Consider the following 6,723-nt stretch of genomic DNA (forward strand, 5'->3'; position numbering starts at 1 on the left):
TATATATATATATATATAATGTGTAGATGTCCTCTCGTGTACACCCCTGTATTGTATTTTCTACACAGCTAGCAGTAAAGCCTGCAGAATTACTGATGACATCAATCATATCTGTGCTATCGACTTTTTTCATATCGGTCTGTTAATCGACGACAGACCGATATGAAAAAAGTCGATAAAACATCAGAACTCGGACTAACCTGTACATTGAGACGATAAACCACAAACTCAAACCTCACACTGCTTATTATCTTCAACTGAACAAGTGCGTAAATTCGATGAAAATCCTTTGTGAATCGCAATAATAATGTAATAAAATCACAGGTACTAGCCTCGTCTTTCAATACACCTATAATATGGTGTATTAACAGACGAGGCTATTACCGTCTTTGTGTATTGCAGAGTTATCTTCTCTTGGCTGGCAGCAGGTATTGATTGTTACGTAACTTATTTGTGAGAGTAACCTCATCAATTTTTGAGAAAACGACGTAATTTTCTCACACAAACCAATGACGTAACAATCAATACCTGCTCCCAAGAGAAGATAACTCTGCTATACGCAAAGACGGAATTACCGTCCGCAGTTTATCGAAGTATTTGTAAGAAAGAAGTGAGGATGGGCTTGTGTAACCGAATTGGTGTCATCTCACCTACCATACACTTGGTATTTTCCTATATACAGGTAAGGTGTTGGTGTATGCTAGGTGAGATTTTGTATCAGTTAGAGAACAATAGGATTTAATTACAGGTAAACTATAGTGTGTACTATAAAGTGTCTAACCGTATAAACGCATACATATTAGTTTAAACATATATTGACAAATGTCAATGGAAGCGTTTAGTCAATGACCATGTAAAAAACTATGAACAGTTTAATTTATGTGAAAGAATGAACGCTGATAGGGACTTCTCTCGCTTCACTCTTTTACATAATAAGATACAACCGTATGCTATATGGAAACTTGCTTTACGCTTTCCACAATACAGTCCATGTTTCAAGAAAGTTGCTAAGCTTTGTGTTGAAATGCGCGATAATGAAATTATATATTTGTGTCATTACTGTGGGTCTATGCACAAAGATACTATTATGCATAGTGTACTCGAATGATCACACACAGAGCTAGTACTGACCAGCTCTGGTGTGTACTCAGTACTGTAAAATACATAGATTTTGTGTTCAATCTTAATGTAATGTCCAATTACCATCTACTTCATGTTCTTCTTGGTGGTATTTTCAACTATGATTTATCTCCATATGAACTGGAGGACTTTAGAATAAAATCCATTGTTATTATTACTAAAATTCTTCAATACAGTGGTATTATGTAATTTATCCTTAGATATTTGAATGTTGTATACTGAGTAATATGATCACTAATTTACGTGTGTGTACCTCACGCTTCAGCAAGATTAATACATGAAATACATTTATTTTTGTATTCATATTAGTAGGCAAGCATTTCCTACGTCTTTCCTCTTATACCATTGCACTGGGTTGCATGATTAGTGCAACTTACTACCATTCATAATATTGTTTGTATTGTATGAATGAATCTTGTGATATGTATTACTACAACTGAAATCATTGCATGGTTGCGCTGTTTCTTCAAGTTAATTATTATATTGTATGTTGTGTATTTCACACCACTGTATGACTATATTGTATGACTTCGTGCAACGGGTTCTACTCAATGTATGATTGTATTGTAAGACTTATGTAACAGTAATACTGTCTATAATAATGCTGTATAATTTATAGTGTGATGCTTGTAATACTGTTTATTACAATGTTGTATGATTGCTTAGTACGAGAAGTGTATTACTGTCTATACTATTATATGATAATGTAGTTTGAGGAGTGTAAATATGTCTATTATATCAATGTGTGATGTAATGTATGATTAGTGTTATACTGTCTATCATCATAATTATCACCGTATAATGACTGTAATAGTACCTATTATATCATTGTGTTGTGTTTATAGTAATTTATGGTATGATGCGGTACTATTATTATTCTCTTATGTGTGTGTCTGTCCATGTGCATGTGTGAGTCACTATGTAAGGGTGTGACCATGATTGTGAATGCATTTTCTTCTCTTTCAATAGTGTTGAATTGTACGTGTATTGTTCGTTATTTCTGTAACTCTTCATTTCTGGAGGAAATAAAGGAAATAATAATAAACTATTATACAATGGTAACATACATATATGGCAGCATTTCATGAACAGTTGATATAAATATTATATATACATATTTATAAAACTTAACATTAATGTATACAGATGGAAATATGCATTTCCCTTATATCAGTACTAGTTCAAGGAATTTCACTTAAAATGGCATAGATATAGTATGAATGTCATACCTAACAATTAAAGTATGTACATGTATAATAAAGCATAGTGAATAGATACAACTGAATGTTGAAACCAGTTTCTGCATGTAAACCGCAATGTTTTACTTAACATTTCATTTGACTAATAATGATGATTTGTCTTTATTATTTGATACTGAAGCAGATTATGCAAAACGATTCGTGTTTTTTGATATATTCTTGTACAAACAAACGTATATTGTCAGTCTGGTTCAGATTAATAGAACCATTCAACAGTACATCTCGATCAATGACTATATCATATCTAGACAATTGTCTGAAAGGATATCCCGACACTGGTTGTATAAATTACACTGAAAAAAATAATGAAAGTGGTTTTCTATTGAGAAAGAACAGTTACATGCTGGTGATAAGACTAAATTACACTTGAAAATATCTGCATTCAACGCGCTACAGCCGTGACGGAGTCTAGTATGTATTATATCAAATGTTCTGTTACCTACATACAGTTTAGTTACAGGTTCGTTTTATGCATACATATGGAATTAGCACATCACTTATCTTTGCTGTTAAATTCTATTTATTCATGATATTTCCATTTCATATATTAAACTCTTCATCATAACATAATATCCGTTTTTTTCAACTTCAAGCTATACACTTCATGAAAATAATAATATTCATTTTTCACTTTAGATAAAAGACTTCATCATTTAGACAAAACAAGAATTATATTTTTCATAAAGGAGGAAGAATTTATAACTATGAAAAATGGTATTACATGTAAAAAGGTAGCAAAGACAAATTCCCTTATGTGGGTGTAATATTAAACTCAAGTAATAAATTCAAGAACATACAAATCTACTTAATTTTGTATCTTTGTATATTCTCAAAATGCTCAAATTTGCAATTAAATATTTAAACCATGCTCCATTTTTTTTATACCGTACCTGTTATGGAAGTGAAATCTGGAGTTCATGTAATGCACTGTATGTCAGAAAAGGTTCATCTGAACTTTTGCAAGAAATTACTAAATGTGAAAAAGTCATCAATATGATATGGCACACTGTGAATTATGTCGCTTCCCCTTGGAAGTTCTGAACTATTTCATGTAAACAACTTTTGGTACAATTTTTTCTCTTCAACGTTCCGGTAAAGTATAGAATATGTCTGACCAGACTAAGTGCTTCTTAACATTCAATGGCACTGTAAGATATAAAAATGTTACTAGAGAACTAGACGGCATCGGAACGAAAGTAACTCCATAGAGATCCTTCATCTCTATGGAGTTACTTTCATTCCGATGCCGTTATGCTAGTCGAGACTAGGTATTTTAGAAATGTATGTTAAATTTCAAATTTTAAGAGCACGGTTTATTGAAAAAAAAACAATATTGAAAAAAAACTATGTGTTTAATGCTATTCAGTTGCAAAGTACGAAAGCCAGTTAGTGCCACATGAGGTAAGTCGCAATTACGAGATAACTAAGTCGTAATTACGACATACTACGTCGTAATTACGACATAATTTGTTTACTTCATGTGGCACAAACTGGCTTCCGTAGCAAAGAGTTTGATACAGTTAATAGCTTTATATGTTAGAGAAATTATCTTTGAATTAAGCTCTCAGAAAAATTATCTTGTATTTAATGTACATCGGTCAGCTCTATACACTCTCTATACATTGCTTTTTGCATATCATGTACTTACTGATGGGCCCACGGCTCAGAGTTCGAATAAATCTTAACAATCTTGACAGTTGCGATGGAATGAAAAGTGAAGATCTATGTCCGCACGAAACCAACTTGCATCAGTTGAAAACTATAGACAATACATTACATAATGTTTAAAGAATCATTGATATGAAGTAAGTTAACAAGGTTTTACTACTTATCAACAATAATTAAAGATTGGAATGACATGCAGGTCGCTATATAAGTATATTACAGCTGTGATGTTATAATAATTCATAATTGTATAAAACGTAATTATTTTAACTTCTGTTAAATAACTGAAATAAACGAATCCTTTTTACTTTTTTAATATATGTATACTATCTCCTAATATGTCAAGAAATAATATTCGTAAATTAAAGTAGACATACTTTCACCGACATCATTTTGAAACAGACTGTAAACAATTTGTTATTAGGTGTGAAAATAGACATGTATGCTAGGTGAGACTAGGTATTTTAGAAATGTATGCTAGGCGAGACTAGGCATTTTAGAAATGTATGCTAGGTGAGACTAGGTATTTTAGAAATGTATGCTAGTCGAGACTAGGTATTTTAGAAATGTATGTTAGGTGAGACTAGGTATTTTAGAAATGTATGCTAGTCGAGACTAGGTATTTTAGAAATGTATGTTAGGTGAGACTAGGTATTTTAGAAATGTATGCTTAGGCGAGACTAGGTATTTTAGAAATGTATGCTAGGGGAGACTAGGTATTTTAGAAATGTATGCTTAGGCGAGACTAGGTATTTTAGAAATGTATGTTAGGTGAGACTAGGTATTTTAGAAATGTATGCTAGTCGAGACTAAACCGCTGAATTATTTGGTCGGAGTAAATAATTAATGTCAAAATGTTGGAGAAGAAACGACTGTTTCCCCAATGTTGTTGTTTTATAATCCGTAGAAAGATTCATAAAATATACTGTATATATATGATGCCACACAGTTTCTATAAATAAGTGGGGAAAAGAAAAAGTCAACATCCTCCCATCTCATTAATAAAAACAAAATGTTTTCGTCTAAGTCTGAATTGCTGATGCATTTGCAAAAAAAAATTAGCTAAAACCTCACCCTCTTTAAACCACTCGCAAAAGATCCAGTCTTTAAAGAAGAAAAAAGGAGAAAAGAAACGGCTTAATTTCAAATCATCAAACAAAGAAAGTTACAACGAACCATTTACCCTATTTACCCTACCAGAACTTGTTGATTCGCTTGGAAAATCACAGGACTCTGCTTCAGGTCCAGGTTATATTCCATATCAATTTCTCGAACACCTACCGGACTCGTCACTAAGATGCCTTCTTTGCATATTCAACCAAGTTAAAGCTTTAAACGTGTAGATGTGAGTGTGAGAGAATGTGCTATTTTTTTGTATATGTAAAATACACTTGTGAAAAATAAATAAATTAAAAGAAAAAAGTTTAAGCTTCCGGAAGGATTCCAGATTTGTGGAAGAACTCCATAATTATACATATCCCAAATCCGGGAAAGGATACTACTGACCCAAAAAACTATCGTCCTATTTCTCTAACTAGTTGTGCATGTAAAACTTTTTATACGAATGATAAACACTAGACTGGTTTGGTTTCTTGAGGCCAACGATATAATATCCCCTCTTCAAAGTGGTGTTAGAAACAGAAGAGGGACAAATGACCATCTCATCAGACTCGAGACATTCATTCGAGAAGCTTTCGCCAAGAAGGAACACCTTGTTGCCGTGTTCTTTGATCTTGAAAATGCCTATGATACTACATGGCAGAAGGCATCATGAAAGATCTTCACGACCTTGGCGTACGTGGAAACCTCCTCAATGTTATATCTAATTACCTATACGATAGACACTTCAAATTCCGTGTTGGTTCAACTTTTTCTGAAAAGTCTAAACAGGAAATGGGAGTCCCACAGGGTGGAATCCTATCAGTCACCCTGTTTGGTCTTAAAATCAATGATACAGTCAAATGTCTTGGTCAGTCAACAGAAGGGTCGTTATTCGTGGATGAATTTTTGATCTGTAACAGATCTAAGAGCATGCACACGATAGAACGACAACTTTAACAGCGTTTAAACAAACTACAAAATCGGGAAGACGAAAACGGCTTCAAATTCTCTAAATCCAAAACTCTGTGCATACGTTTCTGTCAAAAAAACAACAACACAGGCACTAGAATTCCCGTTGTTGAACAGACCAAATTTCTCGGCCTCATTTTTTATTCTTGATTCGAAACTCTCTTTCATACCACATATAAAGTATCTAAAGGATAAGTGTTCCAAGGCGTAAAACATTATACGAGTCCTTTCTCATACTGATTCGAACAAAACTGGATTATGGTTCTATGGTATACGGGTCGGCGCGCAGTTCTTACCTGCAGATGCTAGACCCAATCCATAACCAAGGGCTACGTCTAGTCTACGTCTACTACGTCTACCGTCTACGTCTACGTCTACGTCTACTACGTCTACCGTCTACGTCTACGTCTACGTCTACTACGTCTACCGTCTACGTCTACGTCTACGTCTACGTCTACGTCTACGTCTACGTCTAGTCTACGTCTACGTCTAGTCTACGTCTAGTCTACGTCTACGTCTACTACGTCTACCGTCTACGTCTACGTCTACGTCTACTACGTCTACCGTCTACGTCTACGTCTACGTCTAC

Source organism: Mizuhopecten yessoensis, unplaced genomic scaffold (assembly GCF_002113885.1).
Source record: "Mizuhopecten yessoensis strain PY_sf001 unplaced genomic scaffold, ASM211388v2 scaffold6069, whole genome shotgun sequence".
Lineage (NCBI taxonomy): Eukaryota > Metazoa > Mollusca > Bivalvia > Pectinida > Pectinidae > Mizuhopecten > Mizuhopecten yessoensis.